This window comes from Salmo salar, chromosome ssa02 (genome assembly GCF_905237065.1).
Source record: "Salmo salar chromosome ssa02, Ssal_v3.1, whole genome shotgun sequence".
Classification (NCBI taxonomy): Eukaryota; Metazoa; Chordata; class Actinopteri; order Salmoniformes; family Salmonidae; genus Salmo; species Salmo salar.
Genome location: NC_059443.1, coordinates 58,118,591 through 58,134,293, shown reverse-complemented (window position 1 = coordinate 58,134,293; position 15,703 = coordinate 58,118,591). Strand labels below are relative to the sequence as shown.

General features: G+C 41.0%; 1 long non-coding RNA gene across 1 annotated transcript; it reads right to left on the bottom strand.

The window, feature by feature from the left end:
- Positions 1 to 6,234: 6,234 nt before the first annotated feature.
- LOC106587152 (uncharacterized) lies at positions 6,235 to 12,080 on the bottom strand. Its single transcript, XR_001324376.2, has 2 exons — positions 11,571 to 12,080; positions 6,235 to 8,382 (listed from the first exon to the last, which is right to left on the bottom strand). It is a non-coding gene; the product is annotated as an uncharacterized lncRNA (long non-coding RNA).
- Positions 12,081 to 15,703: the final 3,623 nt, after the last annotated feature.

Sequence of the window (15,703 nt, the reverse complement as noted above, 5' to 3'; positions counted from 1 at the left end):
CATTAAAGAGGAGCAGGAAAACATTCCACTAGCCACAAACCTCTACCTTTTTATTTTATGGTATCTGTGACCAACAGATGCATATCTGTATTCCCATTCCTGCGAAATCCGTAGATTAGTGCCCAATTTATTTATTTCAATTGACTGAATTCCTTATATGAACTGTAACTCAGTAAAATCATTGAAATTGTTGCATGTTGCATTTATTACTGACCACCCATTCCAAAACTGTCTGCAACTATTTGTTAAGGGTTTCAGTGACCTCATTAGCTGTGGTTGTTGATGCGTATATGGTTGAATCATCAGCATACATGGACACATATGCTTTGTTTAATGCCAGTGGCAGGTCATTAGTAAAAATAGAAAAGAGTAGAGGGCCTAAATAACTTCCCTGTGGTACACCACACTTTGACATTAGAGAAGCGTTCATGAAAGAAAACCTATTAGATCGATAGCTCTGAATCCACAATATGGTTGAAAAGCCATAACGCAAGTTTTCCCTATACAGCATGTTATGGTCAATACTATCAAAGGCTGCGCAGAAATCTAACAGCACAGTTCCCACAATCATCTTATTATCAATTTATTTCAACCAATCATCAGTCATTTGTATCAGCGCAGTACATGTTAAGTGTCCTTTTCTATAAGCATGCTGAGAGTCTGGGATCACTGGTAGGTTGGCCATCCAGAACTTCACCTCTGTCCATCAGGGCATCGAGGACAGTGGCCTTGGACTCAAACAAAGAGCTGTCGAACCCAAGGAGGTTGAAGCTCTTCACCCCCTCTTTAAGCTTTGTTTAAGCGTCGTTCTGATCGTGACGTCATGTAACATTTCTCACAGCACTCTTTGTGTGGATGGCTGAGCTTCTGCAGATGTCTCTCTCTCACCTTCCCTTGACCTCTAAAAACTTTTCTGTGGGTGCGTGCATTTGCTACGTCTGCCAATCCGGACTCGCGCTTCAAAGTTCTGAGGGTTTATGTGAGGAGTTTTGTATGCGATTGCAAAGTCTTGGCTCCACTTTTTCAAATTGATAGTGCATGTATTTGTTCAAGACAGTTATCTCAAAACAGTACCTGGAAACATCTGCAGGAAGAAACTATCTACTAGGTAAGTGCTAACTTTGTGACTGGCGTTACTTCTGCTTTGCTAGCTAGCCAATTCAATCTGTATCGTGGAAATTCAGCGTTACAGCAATCACATCAAGCAGCTGAAATGACAGCAAACTATGTGCATTTTCATTTGTTTTACCTTAGTTTCTATTGCCAATTATTTGGATATATCCATTATAATAATATGCACGGCAGGTGGAGATGACAATCAACAAAACTGCAACATGTTGCATCGGTCGGATAGGCACGCAGCGAGGCTGATATTAACCGCCGCTGTACCAAACCAAATGCTAGGCTAGGGCCCTTATGATGCTTCCTATCAAAGTTAGACAGTTATAGTCTGTCCTGGGCATCAATCTCATTGGCCCTCTTGAGAAGAGAACAGCGTCTGGTAAACAGCACGCCCTAACCATGACTGACCTCTTCAGCAAATGGGTAATTGCTGAACCCTTGGAGGGCAAATCAGGAACAGAGATCGCTTCAATAGTCATCAACAAACTTCTTGATTTTGGACTTGTGGACCACATCCTCACTGACCAGGGAGGGGAGTTTGCAAACGATAAACGTAGTCTTAATGTCACTGATGTCAAACATGGGTCATGAAAAGTCTAACACTTTTGAATCATAACCATGCAAGTGCTATGTTTGTCACTTTTTTTTATTTTTCATCTCAACAGATCCATGTATAGCCACAAGGTTTTCCCAGCTAGAAGCAGAAACGGAGCTAGCAGCAGAAATTGAGACCAAGGATGTGAGTATACAAATGTAGTAATTAATGTAATGTCTAACGCAAACATCTCCGCTCATACGCAATGTATTAACAGTGTTACAATTTCTCTCAATAGGTGAAAACACTTCCCGTGTGTGCATTCATATCCTGGTTGCACAGTTAGACAAACAGCAGACATATCCATGAACGTGTCCTGTCTTGTTAACTGAAGGCATGAAATGCAGATTGACTAAACTTTATTACTTTATCAGCTTTTAAAATGACTGCACTCTCCTGATTTATATTTAGTACTTTATTTGCGAAGGTATTTACATTCTTATAAACTCTAAACCCAAACAGGATGTCCAGACAAACAGCAAGGTCCTTCTTCCTCACTGTGTGAGAGCTGATCCTGAGAAAGGGGACCCTTACATCCTTTGTGTGCGTGTCCACTTAATGATATATGCGACCGCTGAAGACCTAAGACTAATTTAAAATGGCTGGTGCAGGAGGTCTCATGAGATACGCATGTATTTAATATATTCAACAAGTCTTCGATGGTGCGTCCGAGTAGATCAGTGTGTACGCCTCAAAAGGCTTCCTCCAAGGCATCGAGTCAGAAGGTCTGGACTTGCTGAGGTACCTTAACCCTCTCCATACTTGAATTCCAAAACACATGGGAAATTGTGGTTGTGGTATATTAACCCTTTACACTCGTGGGAATTTGCCTATATGGATTGGGCTGAATTTAAAATGTTTCTTACAGAAGAAATATGAAAAGCATATGCATACACATGGTAGCAATTGAAAGGAAACAGTTTGTAGAAGCAGAAATATTAATTAAATCTGAAAATACTCTGAATACCATCAGTAACATAACAATATTCCTGGAAAATATAGTGTAGGTGCAACACAAACAAAAACAATGACAAGGGTTTGAGTGAGAGGACTAACTGGAGTCTCCAAGTGGCCACACCGCTCTCTAAAGTGTGCACAGTTCCTAAGTCATGTTTATGACTCAAAGAAGAGTCCTAAACTATAAGGTGTTTTGTCGAGCTCTCCTAGTTGTGCCGCTGAGGAACAAGAGCAAACACACTTTTAGTTTTGTTTGTAACACTTTCCATCCTCGCCATCACACAATTACTGTTGTTGTTTACGCCATCCAGAAACGGACCATTATAAATCACAATCTGGGTCAGGTGGGCATCATTTGAAAGCTTGTTGTATTGCCAACATGACCAGCGAAGTTATAAAATATGATATTAGGCTTAATACCTTAACTTGATTTCCTGAGTTATAGTTTGAAGTTAAAATGTTACGTTATATCAACCCAGCTAGGCAATCAAATGTTTCAGTGTAATAGCTTACGTCTTACGTGTACAGTACCAGTCAATGCAATTCAGGGTCAGAGGTTATAGTAAATACAACCCATATTTATCTTCATTCATTTCCCCTTTTGTACTTTAACTATTTGCACATTGTTACAACACTATATACCTGTATAGACATAATGACATTTTAAATGTCTTTATTATTTCGGAACTTCTGTGAGTGTAATGTTTACTGTTAATTTGTATTGTTTATTTCACTTTTGTTAATTATCTACTTTACTTGCTTTGTCAATGTTAACATATGTTTCCCATGCCAATAAAGCCCTTGAATTGAATTGATTATAGGTTTGGTAAGCATAGAATGGAGTCATGAGTGCTGCAGTGAATATTCTTCAAAATAGACAAACAGAATAACCCAGGGTATGGCGCCATGTCATCTTGTAACTGTACATCAAAGAAAGTGATCTTAAAGACGAGTCACGAAAAAGCTGTGACATTGGAGAAAGACACAAACAAGCTAAAAGTGACCGTCAATAAGATTCAAATCAAAGTTAATGAACTTAAAAAGGAGAACACCGTTCTGAGAGAAGCCTTACTTTACATACAGACTAGATCCATGAGAGATGATCTGTTACTTACAGGTATCCAAGAGAAAGGAGACGTTCCTGAATGTGTAGTTAGAGTTCCTCCTTAAAGCGCTTCAGATTCCACGCGAAGCTATGGATAAAATCCCAACTCGAACGTGTACACCGCTTTGGGCAGAGAAGGCGCAGGTATGAACGCCCAATCGTTGCCAAATTTGCTTTCTTTAAATAAAAAATGATGGTTAAAAGCCTGGGTAAAATTCTTGCTGGCATGAATGACCAGTTCCCAAAGGAAATTGCAGACCGGCGCAAAGTTCTGTATCCAATCTTCAAGGGAAATGTATTGAAAGGGAAACGCTTAGCTCTCATAGTCGATAAACTGTATATTGATAACCAATTGTTCACAGACACAAAGACTACTCCATGGCTATCCTAAAAATTACAAAGTTCTCATAGAGGAGGCAAATAATGAAACAAAAATAATGTTATGGATTGGTGCGGATCCTTATTAACATGCCAGTAGTTATGTGAATGCCATAAAGTTAATTTACAGATGGGTCTGTTGTGTTTGTATAACAATGCAATCCATCTGAACTCTCCACTCACCATATTTTTTTGTCCAACACAATAAGCCATTGAAACTATTATAACATGTATAGAGAATTTGATACAATAAAGAAATCTAAATTAGATTGTGTATAGTGTTCAGTAATACAGTGGTTCTTAACCAGGGGTACTAGGACCCATGGAGGTACTTGGCCTATCCACAGTAGGAACATAATAAGACTCATGTTTAGACCATAGGCTTACTGGTAAAATGCATAAGGCGGTACTCTAGGCAGAGCAACATTCAGTTGGTGGTACAGTAACTGCGAAAGGTTGGGAACCACTGCAGTAATACATGAAGGTGTGGTTGACTGTGAGGGATTGTGATGTCAGATGTTTCCTATTTCCTGTGTATTTATAAGTAGATGACAGACAGCGGTATACAGCCAGCTGTGGTGATGTCACTGCTGAAGTGTTTGTTGTTGTTCTACTTCTCATTCAATGAGTTGACCACAGCAGCAGGTAAGGCAAGCTGTTTCTTCCCACCAATCAAGGTTGATTCTGTGTTAAATCATCAGTATGGTACATATGTATCTTTGAATCTAACAACCTTGGTTTCTCTTCCTTTCATCTCTTTTCTATAGAAGCAATTCTCTGGGTGAAGACAGGGGAGAAGTTTACCATGAAGTGCTCCACCACTCTAAAAGACCAGGACGGAATGTACCTGTATGTTGGGCTGGACAGGGACAGGGAGGTGTTGTATTACCACCAGCGTGACTCCAAGATGACCTCCTGGAGAAGGTACTGGGAGAGAGTGAAGACTGAGGGACCTATGGACCAACTGACCATCATCGTCAGTAACCTGACCATAGAGGACACAGGAGTCTACTGGTGTGTTTACACAAAATTCAATGAAGCCACGTATGAAAATGATTTGAACCAAGGAAGAGGCTCCACTCTGGTCGTGGTGAATGGTAGGTGTATTTTTACACTCTAGATGTGATGTGTTTTACTCTTCTCATGAATGAACAGTCAATTTCACATGTAGAAAGAAATTGTGTAATATAGAATCCAGACTAGTGTTTCTCAATCTGTTGTTCATAGACTGGCAGCGGTCCCTGAGGTGTTTCAGACCAATTTAGTGAACTCTCAAGTGTTAGTTTCAATATAAACAACCATAGCCTGCTGGTCCCGATACAGAAAAGCTGAGAAACACTGTTCTTCAGTGGTTTTTCTTTTGTACAATTCTGTATCTGATAGTTATTTTGTGTGAGTGCTGCAGCATACTGATTAGATTTTCCCATTTGGTGATTTCTTCCATAGACGATGCCCCACAGCTGCCATGTCCTACAGCTACTGCAGTAACGCTGACCCCCTTTCACCCAGCCAATGAGAAGCCGTGCCCATTTGGCGTGGTAAACATCATCATCATTAGCATCTTGACCATCCTGCTGTGTGTCATCTTCCTCATCTGGGTCACTCCACGGGTGAGTGTGCTCATGGTTGCCCAGGTGATGGGTCAATCACATGCATCTCAAAACATTGTCCTTTATTAACAAGTTGTCCTAGTCCTACTAAACACATTGGGAGCATATTACCAGTATGCTATATATTACCAGTAAACTTTGTCAAAACACAATGTTCTTTCAATGCCAGTCATTGTAGTGACTGAAATGGGCAAAGGGCAATTAGGATGCATATTTTTTTATCAATGTCCAAGAATAATTAAGTGGTTGAATTAGTAAAAATGATTGCTTGTAACACATAAGATATGAATGAAGCAACATTCCTGTTTCACAGGTGAAGAGGTGCTGTAACCAGGGATGATCCACACCCCAGGTCTTTCCTGACTCGGTCTATGCAGAAATGGCCAGGAATCAGAAGAATCGTAACCCTATTCTGTCTGTGGTTGTTAATTTCTTTACTATCAAATGAGACAAATGTATCACACAAGTCAGAGTTGTACTTAAATTAAATCTTTAATCCCTTAACCCGTTCACACGTACCATCACACGGGTGTGATCGTTCTACAGTGGTCCCTGAAGCGTACGATGACTAGAAAGCTCATTTAGAACGGCCAGTTTCGAATAACGCAACAATCAGCATTTGAGCTGGCCACACTTTTTTCCAGAAATTTACACAAACACAGTACTTACAAAGTTATGTCCAGAATGTGAGCAGTTTATTTTTAGTCTACATTTGTCCTAGCGCTAACTAAGGAAAGATTGATGCAACACAAGTGGTCATATTTTCTAACTCTCGGCTGACATAAACTACAATATGAATTAGCTAATAGCAATTACTATGTATAAGTAATCACATCACGGGTGAGTAAAACACTTTCTAGAAATCGAAAGTAATCCGAAGATTAGTTTCAGCGTGCAGCATCGTCTACCATCGTTCACATCCCACCATTCACTTCCTGAAGTTCTCAAAAAATGAGTGAACCCTTACTCACCTCATTTTGTTATTACATTTACATTTAAGTCATTTAGCAGACAATCTTATCCAGAGCGACTTACAGCATCTTTGGTCAGACAGACGATCACGTGAAACCCAGAATGCATTGTATGTCAACAAACCTGGCTCCACACATAGCTGGAATTAGCTTAGCTCATCAATCAGTACAACCTTCAAAAAATTATTTTACACACATACTATGTGCCCATTACAATCTATGCAAATGTAACAGTTTCTTCCGTCCCTCTCCTCACCCCTACCTGGGCTCGAACCAGGGACCCTCTGCACACATCAACAACTGACACCCACGAAGCATCGTTTCCCATCGCGCCACAAAAGCCGCGGCTCTTACGCGATTTATCACCGGTACCGTAATTTCCGGACTATTAAGCGCACCTGAATATAAGCCGCACCCACTGAATTTTTTTTAAAGTATTATTTTGAACATAAATAAGCCGCACATGTCTATAAGCCGCAGGTGCCTACCGGTACATTGAAAAAAATGAACTTTACACAGGCTTTAACGAAACACGGCTTGTAACAAAAATAAATAGGCCTTAACGAAACACGGCTTGTAACAAAAAATAAAAAATGACCAGTAAGCTTTAGTTGTCTTTTTGCACCGAGTCAATTCCTCACGCTGCTGTTTCCAACGTCTTATCGACTCATTAAGACCAAGCTCCCGTGCAGCAGCTCTATTTCCTTTTCCAACAGCCAGATCAATCGCCTTCAACTTGAAAGCTGCATCATATGCATTTCTCCATGATGAGGGTGACAAAATGACTACCATAATCAGAATCATGGGAAGTTTGAGAGCGCTCGATTTAATCTAAACAGTAAACAAAAAAGTTGTTTGACCTTAACCCGTTCGGCAATTTCATTGGTCTAATGAAAGCTTCATGCCGCCAAAAAACTGAGCACATCACAGAATGTGTTTTTTTGGCAGAAAAAAATTGAAAGCGGGAAAAATCCATATATTAGCCGCGTCATTGTTTAAGCCGCGATGTTCAAAGCGTGGGAAAAAAGTTGCGGCTTATAGTCCGGAATTTACGGTAATTGATAAACGTGAATAAAATAGTAAATATATCAATAATACCACACAACATTTTCTGATTGTGATTTATTAATACAAATGGCGCGTGCAGGCAGTCAATCATGTAACCTATCACTCCCACTCTGAGCCATTCAGTGTTGTTGTTTATGTATATAGCTAATGAGCTAAGCTGTAGCATTAGCAATGTCTTTCAAAAGGAGACAACTCACAAATGTGGAAATTCTGGAGATTTAAAAAAATTCTGACAATGAGTCTGAAAGTCAGGAATCAGATTCTAACAGTGAGGAGCTGCCCCCCAGCCATTGAGAACCCTGAATCTGAGGACCCTTGTCCACTGACAAAGTCCTAGTTCAATTTGAAGATGCTGGTGGTGATGGAGGCAGACCGATAGTGGATGAAGTACAGGAGTTCTGTGGTAGCTGGAAGGCTGCTAGCCATTGCACCCTCCTGGCCCTGCTGTTTGCGTTGATGAGTCCCAGTCTGGAGTGCAAAGCCCCTTGCCATTTCCATCTGAGGCAGTGCTTCAAGTTGTTTCTGACAGAGGAGCTGGTGGGAGACATGGTAGAGACCAATCGCTATGCCTTGGAGCTACAGGAGAAGAGAGAGCCAGGAGTAGGTGGGGACAACCACAATTAGTGAAATGTATACCTTTCTGGTGACAGTCCTTCTCATGGGGATAGTAAAGAACTCCTCCATACTTTGCCACCCTCCTTTCTAGAGGTCGACCGATTAATCGGAATGGCCGATTAATTAGGGCCGATTAAGTTTTCATAACAATCGGAAATCGGTATTTTTGGACGCCGATTTGGCAAAGTGTATATGAAATACAAATGGTATAGAGAGAAATAGTCCTATAATTCCTATAATATCTACAACCTAAAACTTCTTACCTGGGAATATTGAAGACTCATGTTAAAAAGGAACCACCAGCTTTCATATGTTCTCATGTTCTGAGCAAGGAACTTAAACGTTAGCTTTTTTACATGGTACATATTGCACTTTTACTTTCTTCTCCAACACTGTTTTTGCATTATTTAAACCAAATTGAACATTATTTATTTGAGGCTAAATTGATTTTATTTATGTATTATATTAAGTTAAAATAAGTGTTCATTCAGTATTGCCATAGTTGTCATTATTACAAATAAATAAATTTGGCCGATTTTAATCGGTATCGGCTTTTTTTTGGTTCTCCAATAATCGGTATCGGCGTTGAAAAATCAGAATCCGTCGACCTCCTAATTGTTTCCAGAGGCAGTTTGGAGCTCGGTATTGAGTGTTGCAACCAAGGACAGACTATTTTTACGCGCTTCAATACCCGCCGATCCCTCGTGTGGCCTACCATTTCACTCAGACGTTTCCCACTTCACAATAACAGCACTTACAACTGTGGCAGCTCTAACAGGGCAGAAAATGGACAAACTGACTTGTTGGAATCCTATGACAGTGCCACTTTAAGTCACTGAGCTCTTTAGTAAGGCAATTCTACTGCCAATGTTTGTTTTTGGAGATTGCATGCCGGTGTGCTCTATTTGATGCCTCTCAGCAACGGTGTGGCTGAAATAGCAGAATCCACTCATTTGAAAGGGTGTCCACATATGCACTGTGTGTGTGTGTGAGTGTGTGACACACAGTGCATTCAGAAAGTATTCAGACCCCTTGACTTTTTACGTTATAGCCTTATTCTAAAATGGTTTAAATCTAGACAATACTCCATAATGAAGCAAAAACAGGTTTTTCAATTTTTTTGTTGTTGCAAATGTTAAACTGATATCACATTTACATAAGTATGCAGTACTTTGTTGAAGTACCTTTGGCAGCAATTACAGCCACGAGTCTTCTTGGGTATGATGCTACAGATCCTCTCAAGCTCTGTCAGGTTGGATGGGGAGTGTTGCTGCACAGCTATTTTCTGGTCTTTCCAGAGACGTTAGATCGAGTTCAATCTTGGTTTCATCAGACCAGAGAATCTTGTTTCTCATGGTCTGAGAGTCTTTAGGCACATTTTGGCAAACTCCAAGCGGGCTGTCATGTGCCTTTTACTGAGGAGTGGCTTCCGTCTGGCACTCTACCATAAAGTCCTGATTGATGGAGTGCTGCAGAGATGGTTGTCCTTCTGGAAGGTTCTCCCACCTCCACAGAGGAACTTTAGAGCTCTGTCAGAGTGACCATAAGGTTCTTAGTCACGTCCCTGACCAAGGCCCTTCCCCCCGATTATTCAGTTTGGCCAGGCAGCCAGCTCTATGAAAAGTCTTGGTGGTTTCAAACTTCTTCCATTTAAGAATGATGGAGGCCACTGTGTTCTTGGGGACCTTCAATGCGGCAGACATTTTTTGGTACCGTTCCCCAGATCTGTGCCTAGAGCTCCGAGACAGGATTGTGTCTAAGGACAATTCCTTCAACCTCATTGCTTGGTTTTTGCTCTGACATGCACTGTAAACTGTGGGCCCTTAAATACACAGACATGTGTGCCTTTCCAAATCATGTCCAATCACTTGAATTTACCACAGGTGGACTCCTACCAAGTTGTACAAACATCAAGGATGATCAATGGAAACAGGATGTATCTGAGCTCAATTTTGAGTCTCATAGCAAAGGGTCTGAATACTCATGTAAATGAAGCGTCTGTTGTTTTTTTTAATACATTTGCAAAAATGTCCTCATCTTTTTTGGGATTGTCATTATTGGCTATTGTGTGTAGATTGCTGAGGACTATTTTTTTAAATCTATTTTGGAATAAGGCTGTAATGTAACAAAGTGTAAAAGGTCAAGGGGTCTGAATACTTTACAAAGGCACTATATATATATCCTTTAAGAGTGTGCTCCTAATCTAAGCTCGTTACCTGTATAAAAGACACCTGGGAGTCAGAAATCTTTCTGATTGAGAGGGGGTCAAATACTTATTTCCCTCATTAAAATGCGAATCAATTTATAACATTTTTGACATGCGTTTTTCTGGATATTTTTGTTGTTATTCGGTCTCTCACTGTTCAAATAAACCTACCATTAAAATTATAGACTGATCCTTTCTTTGTCAGTGGGCAAACGTACAAAATCAGCAGGGGATCAAATACTTTCCCCCCCTGTGTGTGTGTGTGTGTGTGTGTGTGTGTGTGTGAGTGATTGAATTATGAGGCCTACATTTTGCAATGTACAAATTATAATTATTTTCTGGCCCCACTGCCATTTGCTCCGACAAATACTTTCCCGCAGCTGAATCCATTTGCCTACCCTTCACGTGTATGTTATCAGCTGTGAGAAAAGTGTGGTGAAGCAGCCCTGTCGTTTGAGACACTACGTCACTATTCTTAGCTGTTTTCCTGCTCAATCTGTTGTCTTGCAACCATGGCCTGTACCCTTTTGTTAATATAGGTTGAAGATACCCATTAACTTCAACCTATGTAAATAAGGTGAGAAACTTAAGGCAGGTTTGCTATTGAGAATGCACAAGGTAAGGTAGGAGGTGATACTGGGTGCAGGTGTTCCATCCTGTTAGAGGACATGAAAGATAGGGCAGGAATACAGTTAGAGTTTTAGCTCCCATTTCCTTTCCACTTTGATGGAATCAAAGACAAACTATACAAACATATTTCCCATTCCGCTGAATATACAGTACCTGTACAAAAACATATAGTACTTATGAATACATTTTATCTATAGATAACTAGAAAGGCATCAAATCTACATATTAACCTACAGCTAGTCTCGCTCTCAACCCTGAAAAGCCATGCAGCTGAGTGAAACTAACTATTACGTGTCACATATCAATTTGGTACCTTGGGTCTAGCACCAACTCACGAAACCCCCGTTTCTCGGCCGTGTAAATTGGGGCTACGTCTTTGCAGATGTAAGTTGTAATGGCAGCTGTTATCTCGTTCCATCTTCGTGATTCTTTGCAATATGGTGTGCCGCGGGCAAAAACCTCTTGCAACGTCTGAGTCAGAGGTTTGTTTTGAGCACTCGACTGTACTTTCTTGGGTCTCATCCGTAGACTCTCCGTACTGTTTCACATGATTCTTGCGTAGGTGGTAAAATAGGTTAGTGGTGTTTGAGCCTGTTGTCGGGAGAGGACGGTTTTCTGGTTAGTGTCTGACTTTTCATACCCAAACCACGTCCATGCGACCGAAGTAGCCCCTCTTTTAAGTACGAGCTCTATGTCACGTTAACACTCCTCCATGTTTGTTTGTGTTGCAAATTTCCTTCCACACGCAAAGCGTCGTCCAATTGACGAAAAATATTGCCGTAAAGGGTGATTTGCGACACAACGAAATAAACTGGACGTTTTTCTATCGTTTCATATTATGCTCTATCGTCACACGATATGTCGTCATATCCCCCAGCCCTAGGTTGTGTAGAATAGCAGATCCAAAGTAGCCAAGGGAGGTGATAGGTGGAAATTGCAGAAAAGCAATACTTTAATGTATTGCAGATGAAGAATTTCAGGATACATGGCTTGTCTTGAAAAACAGATGGCTGTAGCAGTTTTTAACCTTCATTTAACCAGGCAAGTCAGTTTAGAACAAATTCTTAGTTTCAATGACAGCCTAGGAACAGTGGGTTAACTGCCTTGTTCAGGGGCAGAACGACAGATTTTTACATTGTCAGCTCGGGGATTCGAGCTTGCAACCTTTCGGGTTACTAGTCCAATGCTCTAACCACTAGGCTACCTGCCGTCCATAACCATACTTAGTCAAGTAGATTTTAGTTTAAAACATAGAGCTGCATCAAGTAGAACATGATTAGTGTTACTACTTAGAGATTGAAAGCATGTGTGGGCTGCTTGCTAATTGCATAACTCACCACACCTGGCTACAACTTGAGCAATCAACTTAGTAGCAAACAATTAAGGTCAGGCACACCTAAAATGGCAGCTAGCTCTGCACTAGTTCACTTTATCCAAACCACACATATATACTTTCAAGCATTTTAGATGTTGTAATGAAAGAGCAGGCCTCGAACCCTCGGCCCGGCGCGCTGTCGATTGTGCCGCACAAGCATGCTCATGCAGCAGGATTGATTTCCACGCTTATTAACCCAGGGTCGTTACAATATTAACTTCATGAATTATCTTTTAAAATGGTGATGAGGCCATGCTAAGGCTGCCTCATCACACAGGTATAAGATGTGTTTACAGTGATAGATGCTCTGCTGTGGCTTCCCTTGTAAGCTGGAAAATATGTGACAGTCATTTTGCAGACAGTACCAGAAACTGTAGTAGTTAAATGTATGCTCACTAGAGGGCAGCAAAACCATGGTCATGTAGGCCTTTATAGGGTTATGGGAGATTTATTTATTTATTTATTTAACCAGGTAGGCAAGTTGAGAACAAGTTCTCATTTACAATTGCGACCTGGCCAAGATAAAGCAAAGCAGTTCGACACATACAACAACACAGAGTTACACATGGAGTAAAACAAACATACAGTCAATATTACAGTAGAAAAATAAGTATATATATACAATGTGAGCAAATGAGGTGAGATAAGGGAGGTAAAGGCAAAAAAGGCCATGGTGGCAAAGTAAATACAATATAGCAAGTAAAACACTGAAATGGTAGATTTCTTCTGGAAGAAAGTGCAAAGTAGAAATAGAAATAATGGGGTGCAAAGGAGCAAAATAAATAAATACAGTAGGGGAAGAGGTAGATTGTTTGGGCTAAATTATAGCTGGGCTATGTACAGGTGCATTGATCTGTGAGCTGCTCTGACAGCTGGTGCTTAAAGCTAGTGAGGGAGATAAGTGTTTCCAGTTTCAGAGATTTTTGTAGTTCGTTCCAGTCATTGGCAGCAGAGAACTGGAAGGAGAGACGGCCAAAAGAGGAATTGGCTTTGGGGGTGACCAGAGAGATAAACGGATGGCACTGTGATAGACTGCATCCAGTTTATTGAGTAGGGTATTGGAGCTATTTTGTAAATGACATCGCCGAAGTCGAGGATCAGTAGGATGATCAGTTTTACAAGGGTATGTTTGGCAGCATGAGTGAAGGATGCTTTGTTGCGAAATAGGAAGCCAATTCTAGATTTAACTTTGGATTGGAGATGTTTGATGTGAGTCTGGAAGGAGAGTTTACAGTCTAACCAGACACCTAGGTATTTGTAGTTGTCCACATATTCTAAGTCAGAACGTCCAGAGTAGTGATGCTGGACAGGCGGGCAGGTGCGGGCAGCGATCGGTTGAAGAGCATGCATTTAGTTTTACTTGTATTTAAGAGCAGTTGGAGGCCACGGAAAGAGAATTGTATGGCATTGAAGCTCGTCTGGAGGGTTGTTAACACGGTGTCCAAAGAAGGGCCAGAAGTATACAGAATGGTGTTGTCTGCGTAGAGGTGGATCAGAGACTCACCAGCAGCAAGAGCGACATCATTGATGTATACAGAGAAAAGAGTTGGCCCAAGAATTGAAACCTGTGGCACCCCCATAGAGACTACCAGAGGCCTGGACAACAGGCCATCCGATTTGACACATTGAACTCTATCAGAGAAGTAGTTGGTGAACCAGGCGAGGCAATCATTTGAGAAACCAAGGCTATTGAGTCTGCCGATGAGGATGTGGTGATTGACAGTGTTGAAAGCCTTGGCCAGGTCAATGAATACGGCAGCACAGTATTGTTTCTTATCGATGGCGGTTACGATATCATTTAGGACCTTGAGCGTGGCTGAGGTGCATCCATGACCAGCTCTGAAACCAGATTGCATAGCGGAGAAGGTGCGGTGGGATTCGAAATGGTCGGTAATCTGTTTGTTGAAATGGCTTTTGAAGACCTTAGGAAGGCAGGGTAGAATAGATATAGGTCTGTAGCAGTTTGGGTCAAGAGTGTCCCCTCCTTTGAAGAGGGGGATGACAGCAGCTGCTTTCCAATCTTTTGGAATCTCAGACGACACGAAAGAGAGGTTGAACAGGCTAGTAATAGGGGTTGCAACAATTTCGGCAGATCATTTTAGAAAGAAAGGGTCCAGATTGTCTAGCCCAGCTGATTTGTAGGGGTCCAGATTTTGCAGCTCTTTCAGAACATCAGCTGACTGGATTTGGGAGAAGGAGAATATACCAAGATACCATTGGATACCATTGGCCATACCAAAAGATACCATTGGCCATGTTCGAGAGCATCAAATCCATGATGCATTGTGGGTAAATGGTGACTGACTGATCTACAAATATTCAAGAGTTGTTATTTATAATGCAAGGGGATTTGTAGATCAGTTATTCGGCAGTCGCCTGCAATGTCAAACAAGCCCAATGGTTGCGCTCCTCTGCTCAGACGTTGCTTGCATTAACCAATGGTTGCATGACACGTCATTGACTGTCATCAACTGACATATTTCTCCAACATATGGTTAGCTGATACTTAAAAAACCTATCCGGGCGTTGTAAGATCTGTCAGGTGTCAAACTTCTAAGCTCAGGAACACAGAAATGTCTATGCGTTCAATGGGCTCATTTGATATTCACGTTTGCTGTGAGAAAAATGGCTAAAATAATTTGAATACATTTTTACAGCAAACTTCTAAAAATGTAGTCACAGCTTGTAAACTAAAATGCCCATAAGTAGGCCAACAGAAGCCTACCCACTGGTCACACACTGGTTGAACCAACGTTGAATAGACGTCTGTGCTCAGTGGGTGCTTTGTCACAGCCTTTTGTTTTAAACAATCAGCAGCCTAATCAATTCTGATTGGCTGCATGAGGCCTATATGGCTTTTATTTTTTGCACATTAAGGCGGCAGTTATGTCAACATCATTCATATCAAAAACGGACTACCAGAGGAGGCTGGTGGGATGAGCTATAGGAGGGCGGGCTCATTGTAATGGCTTAAATTGAATAAATGGAATGGTATCAAACACAAACATATGGAAACAACGTTTGACTCACATTTACATTTAAGTCATTTAGCAGACGCTCTTATCCAGAGC